Source organism: Ambystoma mexicanum, chromosome 1p (assembly GCF_040938575.1).
Source record: "Ambystoma mexicanum isolate Mex_15411 chromosome 1p, UKY_AmexF1_1, whole genome shotgun sequence".
Lineage (NCBI taxonomy): Eukaryota > Metazoa > Chordata > Amphibia > Caudata > Ambystomatidae > Ambystoma > Ambystoma mexicanum.
Window position 1 is genome coordinate 356,665,397 of NC_090921.1, and position 20,462 is coordinate 356,685,858.

Here is a 20,462-nt window from a genome sequence, read left to right on the forward strand (position 1 = left end):
GGAGAACCATCTATGGTTCCGGAAGCACCTCAAAACCTTCCTCTTTGCTTCTGCTTTCTCTCTCCCTCTCCCCTGCTAATTCTTCGCTGAATCTGCACCGAATCTGCAACTGGGCCACTCTCGCCGACCTCAGTCCTGGGCCCAGCCACTCTCCACTTGCACTGCCTCCCTGGCAACCTCTGCACTGCGGGACTGTCTCTGTATCCCTACAGCCCCCGTTCCCAGCACTTGTCTGCACTTACCTTGCACTTGCCACCAGCTGGCCCTATTTATTTTATTTATATATACTTACCTTGTACTGCACTTCCCCACTCCCCTCCCCTTGCATTTTCTCCCTTCCCCCTACCCCTGCACTTGCGCGATCTGAATGACACCTGGCCTAGTAGGATCGTTGTCTGTCTTCCCCCGTTCCCCCCTCCCTGCCTCGTCGCGCCTTGAAACAATTGAAACCTTGTGTATAGGCGCGTTACAAATGCCATATCATATCATATCATGTCAAATTGTCATTAAAAACTCCTCAACAGAAAGAACTATATTACATGTCTCTGCTACAACTTTTTAAACCATGGAGAAAAGAGGAAGAGAGACTAGATAACTATGACTGCTATGAAGATGCTTTCAAAGCAAATGAAAGCGCTATCACCGATGTGAACTTTACGCAGTACAAATCAATGTTGCACAATAAACAGCAACTCGAAGAACTTCAGGCCCAACTAGATAAGGACTCTTCCAACAGTAGTCAACCTTCTGTAACAGGAAGCCAAGAACCACTAGGACAGCCACTAATAGCAAATGAGGCAGAATTAGATATGACAGAAGTGGAAAACACCATGTGTCACTATCAAGAAGATATAGAAGACTTAACTGTACAACAAGCGAAACTTAACAAAGATCAGCGCACCATTTTTGAAGACGTAACAAAACAAATTGCACATGGTGTACAGCATGAAAATAAAGAATGTACCTGCCAAAATTACAAACCTATACTGCTATACGTCAGTGGTGAAGCTGGGTCAGGAAAAACATTCTTAATCAAAATCATCAGCAAGTTCCTTCAACAATTGACAAATGACAAACTGTCAGCTCTTGTAACTGCCCCCTCAGGTTTAGCTGCCTACAATATAGGCGGTGTCACTTTACACCGATTACTACTCCTTCCAGTAGAACACCAAAACAAATTAGACTATTACAAACTTTCTGCAGAAGCTGCAATGGAACTACGCAGAGTATTAAAACAAATGAAAATGCTACTACTAGATGAAGTGAGCATGGTCTCCAACCTAATGTTGGCTTTGATTCACCTCAGATTGCAAGACGTACTTAAAACAAACTACGAAGAACTCTTTGCAGAGAAACACATTATCATTTTCGGAGATCTTCTACAATTGACATTAGTGAAAGGTGAACCTATTTTTAAAACCTTAAGACACAAACTCAACCTTTGGCAACATTTCCAATACAGAGAATTAACAGAAAACATGCGGCAATCTGCAGATCTCACTTATGCCAACATCTTAAAAAGCATTAGAGTTGGTGTACTATCTCAAGAAGCACAAGCAGTATTGAAAAACTGGCACATTCATGCACTTAATTGCGATAATGCATGTGCTACTGATGTTATGGAACAATTAGCGCACAAAAATGTCAATTGAATGGCCTTAATGCCAACTCTTCCAAGCTGTTTCAAATTCAATGAAACAATGTTAAATAAAGAAATGCAACCAATAATGGAAATTTGCGCCACAGACAAACTAGACGTACATGGTATGACACTACCCATGTGTGAGCAAGCTACAACAAGACTAAATAGCTTAGAAAATTCAATCTCCAGCACAGCTGGGTTGGAAAAAAAATTAAAATTATCCTTAAATTGTAGAGTAATGCTTAAACATACCCTTGATGTGGAACAAGGGCTAGTTAATGGGCCACTGGGTACAATTGTTGGCTTTCAAACATACCCACGTGACAACAACATTCAGTTTGTCAATATTCGCTTTGACAAACTTTCAGAAGTGAAAAGGATAGGGCACTCAACTGCTCGATTCCTTCTCTTCAAAGACATGTATGTACGTAGAGAACAGTTTTCTGTAACTCTTGCATATGCAGTCACCATTCATAAATCCCAAGGTCTTACCCTAGACAAAGCATTGATAGATATAGGAAACACAGTCTTTAAAGAAAGCATGAGCTACGTAGCACTATCACGCTTACGTACACTTCACAGTCTATTTTTAATCAACTTTGATCCAAGTAAACAGAACGCTGATATTCCTTGCATTGTAGAATACAATAGACTGCGTTCACTGTACACCCCCACCTAAAACAATATCCTGTTCCAGAAAAAGTAAAATGTGGTAAAAGAAAACTAATTCAAACAGAAATGCAACAGAATCTGACGGCAAATCCTTCAAAGAAAATAAAAGAAGCTAAAACTTCATCAATTACCACAAGCAAAGAAGAACCTATTAGGGAAAGTAAACCAGGTACTTCTTCAAAGAAGGAACAGAAACTCAGAAAAAAGCACTGAGATACAGAACTGTCTGGTCCATTCAAATTTTCAAATGAAAGTGGTGTAAATTGCTATGCAAATGTGGCAATGAATATTCTATTTCAAGTGCCACCAATTGTTAACAATATTTACTTACACAGTACAGACCAATTGTGTTTGCAAATGTTAGTCCTTCATAGAAATGCAACAAACAATCCTGACAATACGTACAATGTTCACGGAATAAGACAATAATTGGACTACTGTGCTGGAATGGTGAGATTCACTATAAACTCACAAGAAGATCCACAAGAATTTCTAATGTACTTACTACAAGTACTGGAAAACAAAAGCATACCTATAAATGAAATCTTCCAGATGTCATACATGTGGAAACATACATGCACTCTCTGTAACAATGTCATTCAGGAACAAATCCCAAATGAGTGATTTGTGTATGTATCCATACCTAATTGTGAATCCATTCCATTTCTGCAACTTGTACAGAATGCAAACCATGGCAGATCATGTACTAAGTGCAATTCAGACATTCGTTCCACCTTACTGATACAAACACATAGTAACTACATAATACCGCTGCTTCTACGTTATAATGCAGATGGTACCAAAAACAACTGCAAGCTGACTGGATTCACACACGGTCAAGTGTCACTTGGAAAGAAAACCTTTACAACAATAGGTATAATCTACCACGCAGGAGCTACAACCAATGCAGGTCACTACACTTCATACATTAAAAAGAAATGTGGATGGTTGGAATGTAATGATAGCACTATTACTCTAAAGCAGAGATTGCCAGCTAATCTCACAAATGCATATTTAATCTTCTTAAAGCCAAAATTTAATAACTAATGTGTACTTCAACATTACCAAAAAATTAAGTAAAAGACTATTAACAGTTAGAATACGCCAACAGGTATCTAACTGCCCAAGAGTGTATAACAACGACACAGATAAATGAATACCACAGATCCGTAACAACAAATGCACAGTTAGAATACGCCAACAGGTATCTAACTGTTGTTAAAAATCTCCAACAAGGCAACAAACATAACATTAATCAGAAAGAACAAGGAAACACTCAAAGGAAACAAAGAAATAGTTTGTAGCATAGCATATAAAGGTTTTTTTTAATCCGACAAGGATTTTTTTTCCCCCAGACCCAAGGATTTGAAAAACAAACACAGAAACTGAGCTAAATGCACAGTACACTGGTTTGTAAACTAAATATGAGGGTCAAAAATAAAAGCAAAACTGTCTATTATACAATGTAATAAGTCTTCCTAAAATGCGAACACTAACATGCTTTTTTCTTTTATCACAGAAATTAAAAAAGGATATTTCCGCCAAGTACTAAAGTCATGTAAGGCATATATGGATTCTGAACCAAGTAAACAGTAAGTATAATTACAGTCATGTCATACATATTCGAATGTATACATCTAATCTATGGCAGTAATATGGTGCAGTGTCTGTAGGCTGGGCCTAGCGTCTTCGATGTATAACCTACACCCTACGGCCAAGCAACCAAGACTATAGGTCCTACCCACAACCATTGCAGCATATGAAAACCAAGGTGCTTGTAATTTCACTACTTATAAGTTTCCTCTTGGGTGCATGGTCTGCAGCCATGCACCCAAGACGCTAGGTCGTGCACACAACCACCGCACCACAGCACACCCATGTTCACTTATAACCTCACTGCTTATTACTTCAGTCTACTGTGGATTCTAGCCAGAACCACCACATCATATCGCACCCATTGTGGCTTCTAATTTCACTACGTATAAAGTTGGTTTTGGGAGCATGGCCTTTGGCCATGCACCCAAAACGCTATGCCCTCCTCACAACCACCTGAATGATGTTTGATAGTATGAGTGTACCTATACCTGTAATATGCTGCAGTAGTTGTGGCCACAGGCTACAGTCTTGAGTGTAAAGCCATAGATTTTTCAATGTATGGGTATGCAGTATATAAAATCCATAGTGGCTTATAACTGCAGTGCTTATAACTTTGTTCTTAGGTGCATGGCCTTTGGCCATGCACCGAAGACTCTACATCCTGGCCACAACTACCACACCCATTGTGGCTTGTAACTACACTACGTATAAATGTGCTGTTGGATGCCTGGCCTTCGGCCATGCATCCATGACTGCAGGCCCTCCCCACAACCACCTGAGTGATGTACAATACTACGGGTGTACCTATAGCTGTGATATGCTGCAGTGGTTGTAGCCAGGCCCTAAAGTGTTAGGTGTATGTCCATACATATTTCAATGTATGGGTGTGAAGTGGCTTATAACTCCAGTGCTTATAACTTTGTTCTTCGGTGCATGGCCTTCGGCCATGCATCCAAGACTCTACACACTCCCCACAACCATCCGATTGATATTGAATACTACAGTTGTATCCATTGCTGTGACATGCTGCGGTGGTTGTGGCCAGGGCCTAGAGTCTTGGCAGTATGGCCTATGGCCTACAGCCTACGGCCATGCACCCAAGTTTCTAGGCCCTGGCCACAACCACCGCAGATTATTACACCCATGGTCGCTTATAAATCAGTAGCACACCCATAGTATGAAACATTGTAACTGTAGCATGTACTTAATTTCTACCCAGGACTCTAGGCCCTGCCCACACCTACCAGATACATAATCGATTGTATAGGTGTGATGTATGAATCTGATATGCTGCAGTGTTTGTGGGCAGGGTGTACACACTTGGGTGTATGGCATACAGCCTGCAGTCATGCACCCAAAAGTCTACGTCCTGCCCACAACCACTGCACTATATAAAACCCATGTTGGCTTATAAATTAAGAGGTTATAACTTTGTTCTTGGGTGCATGGCCTTCGGCCATTCATCCAAGACTGCAGGCCCTCCCCACAACCACTTGAGTGATGTGTGATACTACGGGTGTATCTATAGGTGTGGTATGCTGCAGTGGATGTGGCCAGAGTCTAGACTCTTAGCTGTATGTCCATAGATATTACAATGTATGGGTGTACAGTGGCTTATACCTCCAGTGCTTATAACTTTGTTTTTGGGTGCACCCAAGAGTGCAGGCCCACCACCACAACCTCCAGAGTGATGTGTGATACTACGGGTGTATCTATAGGTGTGGTATGCTGCAGTGGATGTGGCCAGAGTCTAGACTCTTAGCTGTATGTCCATAGATATTACAATGTATGGGTGTACAGTGGCTTATACCTCCAGTGCTTATAACTTTGTTTTTGGGTGCACCCAAGAGTGCAGGCCCACCACCACAACCACCAGAGTGATGTGTGATACTACGGGTGTATCTATAGGTGTGGTATGCTGCAGTGGATGTGGCCAGAGTCTAGACTCTTAGCTGTATGTCCATAGATATTGCAATGTATGGGTGTGCAGTAGATTATAACTGTAGTGCTTATAACTTTGATCTTGGGTGCATGGCCTTTGGCCATGCACCCAAGTCTCTACACACTCTCCACAACCATCTGATCCATAAGCAATACTACAGGTGTATCCATTGCTGTGACATGCTGCGGTGGTTGTGGCCAGGGCCTAGAGTCTTGGAAGTATGGCCTACAGCCTACAGCCATGCACCCAAGACTCTAGGACCTGGCCACAACCACCGCAGCATATTACACCCATGGTCGCTTATAAATAATTAGCACACCCATAGAATGAAACATTATAACTGTAGCATGTACACAATTTGTACCCAGGACTCTAGCCCCTTCCCACACCTACCAGATACATAATCGAATGTATCGGTGTGATGTATGAATATGATATCCTGCATTGCTTGTGGGCAGGGACTACACTCATTGGTGTATGGCCTGCAGCCATGCACCCAAAAGTCTACGTCCTGCTCACAACCACTGCACTATATAAAACCCATGTTGGCTTATAACTTTAGAGCTTATAAGTTTGTTCTTGGGTGCATGGCCTTCGGCCATTCATCCAAGACTGCAGGCCTTCCCCACAACCACTTGAGTGATGTGCGGTAGTACGGGTGGATCTATAGATGTGTATCCATTGCTGTGACATGCTGCGGTGGTTGTGGCCAGGGCCTACAGTCTTGGAAGTATGGCCTTCGGCCATGCATCCAAGACTCTAGGCCCTGGCCACAACCACTGCAGCATGTCACACCCATGGCGGCGCACAAATCAGTAGCACACCCAGTGGCGGCTGCTTATTTAGGGCGGTGGGGCACTGCCCCCCCATCCCCAGGGAATGCGGAGAAAAGTTAAATGCATTCATTCATTTTTACAGGGCATGGCAGCATCATAAGAAACAATTGTGGTCGCGTGTTGCTGGGCCTGTGTCTACACGAGCAGAGGGGCGTGTCCCATTTCACGCAGTTTTCGTATAGTTTTTGTCTACACAGAGCTCGTAGCTCTGCGCAGTTAGCATAATCTGTTTAAACAGCGTTTATATAGGAATACTGGCAGGGCGCTAGGGCTATGGCCCCGCCAGTATTCATTCATGCAGAAACAGTGCAGTGTTTAGTGTATGACAATCTGCACCATAGTAACAATTTTTCATTGGCTGTTTGTCAGCCAATGACATTTGTTATGAGTCAGTGACTCATAACAAATTTCATTGGCTGACAAACAGCCAATGAAATATTGTTACTATGCAGCAGAGTCAGTGTGGGTGGGGTCAGGTGGACGCACACGACGCTGGCACCACCTTCTTTTCACTTAGGCGGAATTGGAGGAGAACGAACAAAGTAGCACTGCTGATCCATCCAGCCACGTGCAGTCAGTCATGGACGGTGCGGCCTTGCCCTTTGGCTCCGGTGACGGTCCGGTTCACAAGTCACCTGACCAGTACGTACTTATTTATACCTGCTACTAATGCTAGCACCTGCAGCCTGTACTGGTCCGGGACCAGTAAAATCCAGGCCTGTACCACGGCTGGACAATCCAGCCGTGGTGGTACAGGCTTCCATTTTACTGCAGCATGGCCCATTTTTCGTTTCTCTCTGTCTCCATGAAGGAACTCCTTCATGGAGACGGAGAGCGTCGAAGACTGGGCCATGCTGCAGTAAAATGGAAGACTTGGCTCTCCGTGTGAGATCTGAGGCCAGAGGCCCTTCGTGTTCCAAATATGGAACACAAAGAAATGGCACAAGAAACAAAATGCACAGGCAATGCGAAACAGTTACAGGGCACATGCGCTGCAGTGCAGGCCTGCGAAAAACAAGGAGGCAGATGAGAAGGTTATGGTAGTTTGAAGCACAAACAATAATGCACAGGCAGTGTGAGACCTGAGGCCAGAGGCCCTCCTGTCCAAGCTGTATCTATACTCAAACAGCCATGCAGCCTTGTAAACATTGTGTGTTGGGACCGTTGAAGGTTCTAGGTTACCCAGACAACCCAATAACATGTTGTCCTTACATTGACAAACATAATGGCAACCAGATAAACAAATACATCTTTAAATGTAGCAAAGCGCATAACTGTTTATGCATACAGTTAACCTCCCCAAAACATGTTTGTTTATTACAGTTGACTTGATTGAGATCAGACAATGGTTTATCATAACTGGTACTTATGATATTGAACAGTAATAATAAAACCTAAATACACATATATAAATGAGACACAACAAAATGAAGTTTGTTGTGATGAATACCACACAACAATCAAAGCCATCAACGACTGCATGGAAGCAAAATGAATCATAAAAAATATATTGCCATACAATAGACCTCACACACCATCACAAAATACAACCATTAGCATGCGTAACAAACACATGCGCACATCTGAAATGCCTTTACCATGCAAATGCAACACCCACGGAGGGGACACAGTAAATAAATGGAAATGCAAATGACATGGAAAAATGTTAAACAAGCACACATTGTAAGGGTGTCAAAGAAGGAAGCTGACGCAAAGGTGGCATGGTGGTTGCTATAAACCTTTATTTATAGTAAAAAGAAACCCTCACTACCCCTATCTTCTAAGAGGGGTTTCCCTGTCTCAAACTAATGCTAAAGAATCTTTAAGAATGTCTTTCAAAATCAAACTCCACCGCCCTGTGTTACAACAGACTTCTATCCCTTACACTACAACTAAAGAATAATCCAACCGAATGTTCCTACTCCAGGTGAATGACTCCCTTTTCCTGGGTTTCGGGCGTTGGTCCCAAAATATCTCTTCTACACAAAATAAATGTCAGGGGGAATGACTCCCTTACCTTGGCTTGTTGTGATTCCAACAAAACCTTTATACTACTATGCCTTTGGGACTAGGAGAATGACTTCCCTCTCCTCATATTGGTCCACACACTCCAATATAGTTCATAACAAAGCCAGGAGGAATGTCTCCTTTCCCATGGCATGTATTCAGTATATCCAAAAGAGTTTCAGTTTCTTCGCCAGGAGAATGACTCCCTTCTCCTGGTGTTTGAGAGGTATTATACATATCTTTCAACTTGATGTTTATTTTGCCACTCTCGCTCGGTATTAGCAAAGACCCAAATCCTTCTTTGGATTTCAGTGGACTTCTCCCCGCCACTGTGATGAGGATGGCTTCCTCGTATGCTCATCTTACTTATGTTGGGGTCCCTGACCCTTCTCTGATGGTCAGCAGACTTATTATTGGCACGGCAACAAGGAAGTCCTCCTTGGGGGCTCAATTCAGTTGTATTGAAGTCCCAGACCACCCTTCTCTGGTGGTCAGTGGGCTTATTGATGCCACTGCGGTAAGGAAGTTATCCTCGGATGGTCAGTTTGCTTGTGTAAGGGTACCAGACCCTTCTCTGATGGTCAGCAGACTTATTATTGGCACGGCAACAAGGAAGTCCTCCTTGGGGGCTCAATTCAGTTGTATTGAAGTCCCAGACCACCCTTCTCTGGTGGTCAGTGGGCTTATTGATGCCACTGTGGTAAGGAAGTTATCCTCGGATGGTCAGTTTGCTTGTGTAAGGGTACCAGACCCTTCTCTGGTGGTCAGCGGGCTTATTGCTACCACTGCGATGAGGAACTTCTCCTCGGGTGCTTGGTTCACTATTCCCAATAGTTTACTTCTTACTACTGGGCCAGGGGAGAACCACTTGAGCCTTCCTCTCTACCACCCCCTCTGGATCTCTCAAACCTCCCGTTACCTTCTTTGGGACTTCGGTACAATACCGGGGCTTCCTGGGACCGAGGTCCGTCTCTTCGGCGCTTCAGGCTTCTCTCCTGTGTTTCTGCAGCACCGTGGTGGCTCCATGCTCTGCTGCACTGCTTGCCTCTGCTTTCTTGCTTCGAGCTCAGATCCGCTCCAGTTAGAACTACAAAGTACTTCCAAAGCGCTTTGCCGAAATCCTTGGCTCTTCTCCAGTTTGCTGACAATATTCGAAACTCCCACAGATGGTTTTCACACCTCCTGTTCCCTCCTCCGGCTGGACTTGACAATTTATTTAGTCCATCGTTATCGTCTGTTCTTATACATTGTTGCCAGTCCCACCCTGGTGGATTGTCAAAGCACTTTGTTTCTTTTGACAGCTTGCTAATATTGCTTTCTTGGGGCCACCTCATAACAGTCATAGCACAGTCAGTCTTACTTATGTCTTCTGTTCTCTTCTTCGCCCTAATACTTTGTGCTTTGGCTTTATCCCATGTATTACAATAATATATTGGTCTATTTTCAAAGAAGTGGTTTGGAATGGAATGGAATGGTATGGTATGGAGGGGAGGGCTAGGGAATGTTAGGGTATGACTTTCTCAAAGGGCTGTATTCTAGGTGATCGTACCTTGTCAACAGTGGGGGAGTCCCTCCACATGAGGTCCTCCCACATTAAACCACTCCTATGGCGACTATTGGGTAGGTGGCCGAACCTGCCTAGCCTCATGGGAAAGGGCTCCCCCTTGGGGAAAAGTGACAATACCTGGCGAATTGTCACAACAACTGACAGGCAACACAGCATTACATCACACATTCACACACTTCCAGAAAAATTCACCTTTTCAATCACATGCACACCTTTTGAAAGCATGGAACACAAGCAATCATGGCTGAACACGCATCGAACAAGACATTCATAACACATCATACAAACCGAAACCCTTCCTTTTTCTTTTGCAAACCTTTATCATAAAATATTGCGGATTATGCTGAAGCTGCGGCTACATTTCCGAAAACGGCTCCATATAATGACTCCCCCCATCATTAGACATTGCTAACTCCATTAAAATTTGTGAACAAAAAAAGATGAATTTTGATCTACAATAAACATATAGGCTGTTAAGTTACTGTCAGTGCCACAAACCTAACAGAGCGAAATGGTAAACTAATTACAAGTGTGCAATAGAACTAACGCTACATAAATTGTTATGATATACAATAGTGTAACTGGAAAAGACTGATATTTACCTGTTTCATAAGGTGTCATGTGGGACCAACTGCATTGCAAACTTGACAACCTCCATGCTGGAATAAAAAATCAATACGCATTGAAAGATGACAATCGCTTGGAGCACAATAAAAAAACAACTCACATGGAAGGACTGTTTTAATACTTTGGATGCCTCTCATTAGAGGCATGCAAACCAGATTGGTGACTTACTTATATGTACAGTAAACGTCATATAATGGGGCTCATTTTCCACATGGTGTTGAGTGCAAATAATGCATAAAAGCTACTCGTCAAAATTTTTGGGGTAATTCATGGAATTATTGTGTGCTGAAATCTCTAACGCCAGCGTGAGAAACGCAGCGCACTCGTGCGCCCGTTTACTGGTTCATGGAAGGCACTATGCGGTGTTTACCTGGGACCTGCGCTGAATCCGCGCGTGGCGCACGCGTCACTGCGACATCCTGAAAGCTGGGCGCGAGTCGCCCAGTAAAGGCGCACAACATCCAGCGCACACACCTAAAAAGGGAGTGGAACGCGCGAAATGGGGAACAACACGTGAAAATGTGGGCGTAATGGGGGAAGTACAGCAGTGAAACCCTCGCAACGCCCACATGCGTGCTAACAACACGTATTCATGAAACTAAACAGGGCAAACCTGCGCACGCCAGAAGACGTGCAAAGCCGAAAACACATCCGCCACGCGAAAGCAGGCGGAAGCAGCCCGGCGCAGCATAAAAGCGTGCACAAACAACAAGCAAGCATATACAGCTATGATGAATGTGTCCCATTCTTCGCAGCAGTGATCGTGGGACACCGCAGGAGGAGGATAGCCAGGCTCTACATATTCTTACCCAGGACCAGCCTTTCTGCGATACCTGATTACCAGGTCTATGGCAGGTATAGGTTTCCACCTCATATCATCCTAGACCTGGTCACTGAGTGAGAGAATGACCTCACATCACCCACCTTGTGCTCCAAAGCACTGAGCCCCTTGGAAAAGGGGCTCATTATCCTGCATTTTTTGGCCACTTGGTCATTTCAGTGTACAACTGCCATAGTTGGGGGTGTCTCACAGGCCACGCAGTCACACTGCCTACACCATGTGTTGACAATCATGACTACATTCCCCTCAGTCCACACGCACATATACATGCCCAGAAAACCCGCATAAAGGCAGACCGTGGTCGAGGACTTTTACGGGGTGGCACACTTCCCCAGAGGGCTCGGTGCCATCGATTGCACCCATGTGGCCCTACGTCCACCTAGGGCCACTGAGCACATCTATCGCAACCGCAAGCACTGGCATTCCATCAACGAGCAGGTTGTATGTTGTTAAGGGAATCATCACCTCAGTCTATGCAAACTATCCCGGGTCCACCCATGACAGTTTCATATACAGAATGTCTGCCCTACACCGGGACCTGGAAGCTGGGAGGCATGGCAAGACATGGCTCATTGGTGAGTACAAATGCCTGTGCACATGCATGCATGTGACACACAGACAAATTAACAAACCCAACTAATGACAACCATTATCACCTCCCCAGGGGACAGAGCCTACCCTCTGAGCACCCACATGATGACGCCAATACAGAACACCACCCCAGGTAAGCTACAACGCAGCCCATATTGCAACCCGGGGCATAGTTGAGCGTATATTCGGAGTGCTCAAGTCACGTTTCCGCTCTCTTGACCGCTCTGGTGGGCAGCTACTATATGCGCCCCCAGTAGTGTGCAGGATCATTATGGCAGCATGTGTCCTGTACAACGTTGCAACCCAGCTGGGTGTACCGGTGGAGATGGTGGTACCCCCACATCCCCAATCACATGCCCAGCCGCTGCGCATGGTTGGGGAAAGGGCATGTGGCGAGGCAGCCCGTACCCAGCTTGTGGCTACATTTTTCACCTAAACTTCCCCCCCCCCACTGCCCCCCCCGTGGAGTGCACAGGCCTGGCACATTCCAGGTGACAATCGATGATGACAAAGGGGCAGTCAACTGTCACTACCTTAACACCCTGAGAATGTGTCCTTGGAATTGCAGCATTGTGTGGATTCCTAGCCACTTAAACAAACACAATCCCGTGTGACCAAAAGGCACACATGCAAGCCACAGATTCCAACCCCCCCCATGCAAAATAGCACATCCAAATGCTGGTATGTCACCTAAACCTCCCTCAACCCCAGGTCCCCCACCCCACACACCATGGCATGCAATGTGAAAACCGCAATAAAAATATCAACACACATGACACAGCTGTCACAAAGCATACTGTTCCTAATGGAAACAGGCCACAGACAAGAGTAAGGAAAAAACATCCAACCTATACTAAAAGTATGTAAATGCATGCCGCCAAAGCCCTGAACACCAAAACCTCAAACCTTTGTGGCATGCATTTCATGGAATCCCAAAAAATAAAAGAAAATGCGGGTGCTGCGGGGTTGTCCCCTCCCAGCACCCCGCTCACTACACTACACATGAGTGGTGTCAGTGGCCTGGAAACCCCTGCAGCTGCATAAAAAAACAAAGGAAAAAAAATGAGCCAGCAGCGCCAGTTCACGATCACGAAAGTCTAAGTGAACATGTGCATCAGTAGTGTGTGGGTGGATGTTGGGGTGGGGGTAGGGTTGGGGGTGTGTTGTGTGTGTTGTGGGGGGTGTTTGCAGGGCAATTCAATGCATGTTACCATGGGAAAAGCATGAACACACAGTGTAGCATACATTTTCCATGTTAACCACTCTGTCGAGGACACATCTGCAACGGAAACATATTGCTGGTCCTGTGACACATCATAAGCAAAGCCAATACAGGACTATCAATATTACCAGCATAACGCATCATGAACACAGGACCCAACAGTCACATTGTCAGACAGTGAGTAAACACCATAGCACAAGTGACTCAATGTGACATTGCCACCACACGTACCCCTACCATCATAAGAGTGGCCTTGACAGCTAAAGGGGGCATGGGACCGCATACACCATGAAGTGCATCAATAATGTATACAATCAAGGCAATACATGAATTAGCAGAATGAAATCATGCACAGTCAGCAATATACCAAAACACCAAAATGCTGTCCAACCATGCACTGGAGAAACCATCATGAATCCCCACTAGGGGTGTATATACAAGTTGGACTTCAGACTGGCCTATGATATGACGGAAGTCCAATGCCTCTGTGAAAGTTACTGTCACACGGTGCCATCCTTGCGAGCCCATGGAAAGGGGAAGCAGGAGTGGCATTTGTGTCCAGACCCCAAGACACAAACACAAGACAATCATGTATGGGCCCAGCCAGAACACAGTGGATGCCATCGGATGCCACATAGCACCACACTGCAACATAAATGCTCAATAGACAAAAAATAAAAATGGCATAGTAGACCCGGTGGGGTGGGGGGCCACCCAGGAGGGGGGATGTGCAGGGTGCACCTCAACACCTCAACACCCACATGTGTCGATGTTGAGACAAAAAAAAAGTATCCTCCATTCCTCCATGGCATGACCTGGGTGAGAGATAGGTTGTTGTCGTCAACCCCTGGTTGTACATCAGGAGGTGCACGTGGCACAGGTGCCTGCCCACGCATAGCCCCAGCAAGCCTCTCCACAGCGGCAAGCATACAGCCCTGGTTAGCCTGGTTCTGAAGGAATATGGCACGGAGGTCCCCATGCACCACTGCATGTATAACACAGAGTTCTGCCAGGGAGGCCTCACGTGCCAGACGGACCTCCTCCTGGCTTGCATGGAGCTCAGCCGAGAGTGTGCGTTCAAGCTGCACCAGCCTCTGGTCTGCCCGTTCATCCTGGTCCATGATGAGAGCACCCAGTGTACTTCTGAGGGAAGATGAATCTTCCCTCAGGTCTTTCCTGTGGCCTATGTGTCAGCAGCAATAGCTGAGTGTTGGATGCCGCTGTGCCCAGCTTGAGTGAGCGGCACGTGGACTGTGTTGCCTGCTGCTGGAGCTCCACCTACCTATCCGGGGGGAGAATGGAATCAGCCACACCTTCCATGCCTTGAGCCAACACCTCAATTGCTCCCCCCTGTTGCTGTGCAATGGCATACACGTATTGCTCCCACCCAGTGTTCCCCAGTAGCGCACAGCCACCACGTTGCTGGGCACCACGCCTGCGGGGCTCAAGGAGACGTGACCTCTCTGTGCCAGAAGAGCCTGTGGCTGAGGACAGCATTCCTCGATTGTGGTGTGGTGTGCACCGAGGGATGTTCATGGCCTACCACCCCACGACCACCACTGGTGCATGGTTGGTGGCCTGAACCGTCCACCCTGTCTGCCATCTCCTCCTCCAGTGCTTCTGGTGCATCATCACCTGTAAAAAAGATAAAATAAACATGAGTACACATGTCAGCAGCACATACCACACACATATACAACACAATATTGGGGGCCAACACATGAGGCAGCCACGTCCACACAACACAAACTCTGGCATGCATGCAGTGGCAATGAAATGGAAGGGGACCCTGAAAGCAGACATGGATGAGTGTCAAATGCAAAACCCACACATGTACTGCATGTTGCATATCAACTGCATCACACACAACCTTCTGGCAGGCCAATATCTTTCCGATAAAATACAGATGTCAACAAGGAGATGGCATGTAGCATAGCCATGGCACCAATCCCAAATAGCCACAGCAGTAAATCAAATAGAAGTGTCCATGACACATGCAAAATGCATGTCAACATGCACTACAATAACATCAATATTAATGAAAGCACACGTGTCATAGGATGCAACAACGCAGGTGCCTTGAAATACAGTGAAGGAGGCAAATGGATACATACATGCCAGGTCACTTTTACAACACACAAGTGAATAGGCATGTTGAAGGGTGAAACATGGCTCAGAAGTGCTTGGGTGCAGTGCAGCACATGTGTACATCCTCAATTATCAACAGAACCAGAAATGTACTGATGTCCATCTTGTGACATGACGGCACTGTAAGGGCAAGTGTAGTCATCATGTGAAAAGTCTTGGCACTGGGTTGTAGGGATGCACTGCACCCTCCCACCCCCTGGGGAATGGCGGGGAGCCAGTGCATGGCTCTGAATAGCTGACCACAGTACAGTGAAGTCGCAGACAGTGTTTGGAGGTGTCAATTGCATAATCTGAGACAACTGAGACTACAGTTGTCACGACGCGTCCGTCCTGGAAGTTGTGGACTCGATGGAAGAAACACTAACGGAACCATTCGCTGCGGTCTAGTGTCCGGACTGCCGTGCCACGCCCCCTGAGGCTCAACGTTATCTACGCACCGGACAGCTATGCCGGTGCGTTGCAACCCTCTGTTTCCGCTTCGGGTTTACACGCTGAAGTTTTCTTCCTTCGTGCTCTTCGTGTGAGTATTTCTCTGCCCTCCAACTGTTTCCCCGCTGGGTTTCTGTTTCCTGCTTTCTTCCGCTATACCTCCCGCTTGTCGCCTGCTTACCTTGTTTGTCTGCATTCCCCGCTCTGCGCTACTCTTCTCTGGTCCATTTACTACAAACTTAGTTTCCCCGCTCCTCTTCGTGTGCGGATCCTGCTTCCACTCAGCTGCATTCACTCTCTTCCCGCTACCGCTTTGTTGTGCCTGGATTTCGCTTTGTTTGAATTTGGAAGAGACTTCTGGGAATCGTAGTCTACGCTCTCCTGCATTCCATCCTGCAGCAGTTAACCATCACGCCAGGGTTTTTTCCGGCCTACGCCTTTTTCCCTGGAATTAGGGGCAGACTCCCTGAGGGTCCCACTGCCGAGCAATCTGCGAACTGGCAAGGTGGCCTCCAGACGAGTCCGTCCCAAAACCTACAAAGAGAGACAAGAGGGAACTTTGAGAAATAGAAGGACAATATCTACAGAGAGCTCCTCTGAGGAACAAGATACAGGTGAGAAGGAAGAGAGGGAGGATCCTGGTATTTACCTTAACATAGAACCCCCCAAATCTGAGAGATTGCAACGCCAAAAGATGGCCAGTTTGGAGCAATATCAGGAACTTGTCAATGCGATTCAGGGAATTACAGCTGAACTACAGGCAGTAAAGGCCGATAATAATGCATTAAAGGCGGATAATGCTGCTATACGCCTACAAGTTACACAAAGGGAGGAGGTACGAGATGACCTTCCTCCTATGCCCTTGCCATGTGGCAAGTACGAAGGAAATCCCAAAGGAATGAAAGAATTTCTTGACGCCTGTCAGGTCTACTTTACCTTTCGCCCAAGGATGTTCGTATCTGACAAAGCCAAAGTCGGTTTTCTTATCTCCAATATAGGAGGGTAATGCCCTAGCTTGGGCAACTCCGTTGGTGACTAATTCCGACCCAATTCTAGCTGATTATGGAGCCTTTGTTCAACAGTTCCACACAAGATTCGAAAGACCCGAAGTTCTATTCACCTCATATGAGAACCTAGTGGATACTAAACAGGGTTCTCAAGATGTACAGACGTACTTGTCAACCTTTCAAAGGATTGCAGCGGAAACGGGATGGCCGGATTCCGCCAAACAAACCCTCTTCAGACGGGGTTTACTTGATGAGATTAAAGACGAACCCTCGAGGGTAGCTAGACCAGAATCCTTCCAGGAACTGGTTACTCTGGCTCTTCAGATAGAATACCACATGGCCGAGAGACGCACCGAAAGACGAAGATACAAGTCTGGAATATCACCCTCCTCATCCTTTATTCCTACACCACCTGAAAGAACCATGCAATAAACAGAAGAACCCATGCAAGTCGGAACTGTACGAGGGCCCCTAACTGCAATCGAGAGAAAGAGACGTAAAGACTTGAACTTATGTATGTATTGTGGTTCTGAGAAACACCTCCTGCGAGATTGTCTGAATGTACCTCCCAGGAGATCGGGAAACGAAAGACCCCGACCCTGAACAGGGACAAGGAAGGGGTTCAAACGGCAGGTTCCTGTATCACTAATACACCCCAAGTATCAGATGCCTCACATCAGTTGATGGTTTTACCGGTGGTTCTAGATTGGAAAGGAGGACATTCTGTAGAATGTCTGGCCATGTTGGATTGTGGAGCGGCAGGGAACTTCATGGACGATCAATGGGCTTTAGATCATGCTATCCCCAGAAGAGCGAAACCTCTCCCAATCCCTGTAGAAGGGGTGGATGGTACCCCTTTGTCCTTGGGCCTTATCAGGTAGGAGACTGAAGAACTGGGAGTAAAGATGACATTTCATCAGGAAGTAATGGTGTTCGATCTAATAAGAGCAGCTCACTTTCCAATTATCCTAGGCATCCCATGGTTAAGAAGGCATAATCCTGGCATTGACTGGACAGCCAATGTAGTGGAATACCGCTCTGAACGATGTTTTCGGTCCTGCCTATCCAACAAGGAGCAATTATGTCCTCAAGTGTCTACTCTTTCTGTAAGAAGTATCAACACCATACCAAGGCACTATCAAGGTTATGCTGATGTGTTTGCAGACGTTCAACCCAGACCTTTACCTCCAAGTCGCAATGAGGATTGTAAGATCGATCTGGTACCGGATGCTGTAGTTCCTTTTGGACGTATGTTTCCATTGTCTCTTCCTGAAAGGGAAGCTCTAAGAGAATATTTGGACACCAATATTCAAAATGGTCTTATACAAGAATCCACCTCGTCAGCCGGAGCATCTTTATTTTTTTATCCCCAAGAAAGGCACCAAGGAGCTCTGACCTTGTATTGACTATAGGGGTCTTAATAGCTTGACCATTCGGGATCGGTACCCCATGCACTTGATTAAGGATATAATGGAAGCAGTGCAAGGAGCCAAGTGGTTTACTAAGTTATACCTAAGAGGAGCATATCATCTCTTGAGAGTACGAAAAGGAAACAAATGGAAGACCGCTTTCCAGACTCCCTTGGGTCATTACGAGTACAAAGTGATGCCTTTTGGGTTGGTCAATGCTCCAGCTCAATTCCAGAGATTTATGGACAAGATTTTCTGTGATCTTTTGTTCAATTCAGTAGTGGTCTATCTGGATGACATTTTGGTATTTTCATCAACCCTAACACAACATCGTCAGCATGTATCAGAGGTACTCCGAAGGCTCAGTATTCATCATCTACTAGCCAAACCAGAAAAATGTTTGTTTGAGGCTGTTACAGTCCCTTATCTGGGATTTATCCTGTCGGAAGGAAGGGTAGAAATGGATCCCAACAAAACCTCAGCCATCCAAAACTGGCCCACTCCAAACTCAGTAAAAGATATACAGAGGTTCCTAGGACTGACAAATTTTTACCGTAAATTTATCCCGGGATTTTCCAACATTGTCCTGCCCATCACAGCCTTACTGAAGAAAGGCACACGATTTTGCTGGAATAAAGAGGCCGATATGGCTTTCAAACATCTCAAGGATGCTTTCATTTCCGCACCCATCCTCAGGCAACCTGATCAAACCATACCTTTCATTGTAGAGACAGATGCCTCACAAGGAGCTATTGGAGCTGCTCTCCTCCAAAAGAAGGAAGATTGACTGGAGCATCCTGTTGCTTATTATTCTAGGACACTCTCCCCGAGTGAAAAGAATTACTCTGTAGTAGAAAAGGAACTGTTGGCCATCAGACAGGCCTGTGAAGAATGGAGGCACCTTTTACAAGGAGCTAACTTCCCGTTCCAGGTACGAACTGATCACCGGAATCTTAGTGTACTCAAGAGTATGGAATGCCGAAATTCTCGCCATGCCAGGTGGGCATACTTCTTTTCTCAATATGATTTCGAACTAACATACTTACCAGGAAAGGAGAATCACCTAGCGGATGCCCTCTTCCGGAGTTTTGGGGAAGAATCAGGTTCATACTCCAATCACGAACAGTTACTTCAAGGGAAGAAATTCATAGGAACAGTCAACACCTTTTTACAACAAGTGTTAGAAGCCCAAGCAAGATCCGCAGTCACACGTTTTCCATCCTTAATCAACAAGGGTGAATACTTGTTTAAAGACGACCAGCTGTTCTTACCGAATTCCGGACTACAGTCTCAAGCACTAGCCTGGTGTCACGATCTACCCACAGCAGGACACAAGCGGCCACACTACATCTACTAAAGAGAAACTTTTGGTGGCCGACAATGGTCGAGGATGTCTATGCCTATGTATCTTCTTGTCCCACGTGTGCTCAAGGTAAATACAGCACGGCCAAGCCACTGGGCCTTCTCCAACAGGATTCATTACCTGCGGGTCCCTGGCAGCATATATCCATGGATTTTATCGTGGACTTACCTCCGTCAGAAGGATTCACAGCCATCATGGTAGTAGTGGACTCATTCAGTAAACTTGCTCATTTTTCCCCCCTCCAGGGTACTCCATCTGCCACCAAGACTGCAGAAGTATTTCTGAAAGACATAGTCAAACTACATGGTCTACCACATACAATAGTCTCGGATCGAGGGACTCAATTTACCTCAAAATTTTGGTCCTCGTTGTGTAAACAATTACAAATCCAAAGGGCATTGTCTTCCGGATTCCATCCCGAGAGCAATGGACAGACCGAACGACTAAACGCTACACTGGAACAATACCTCAGATGTTACTGCAACCAGACTCAGGATAACTGGAGCCAACTTCTATCCATAGCCGAGTTCTCCTATAATAATACAGTACATTCGGCGATTGGT

General features: G+C 45.7%; 1 long non-coding RNA gene across 1 annotated transcript in view; it reads right to left on the reverse strand.

Annotated features, from left to right (window-relative positions):
- The window catches only part of LOC138570134 (uncharacterized), a 401,651-nt gene extending 390,723 nt beyond the window's left edge, over positions 1 to 10,928 (reverse strand). The window contains exon 1 of the long non-coding RNA XR_011303407.1: positions 10,865 to 10,928. This is a non-coding gene — a long non-coding RNA (uncharacterized lncRNA). The remainder of the gene's footprint in view (positions 1 to 10,864) is intronic.
- Between the last annotated feature and the right edge of the window lie 9,534 nt (positions 10,929 to 20,462).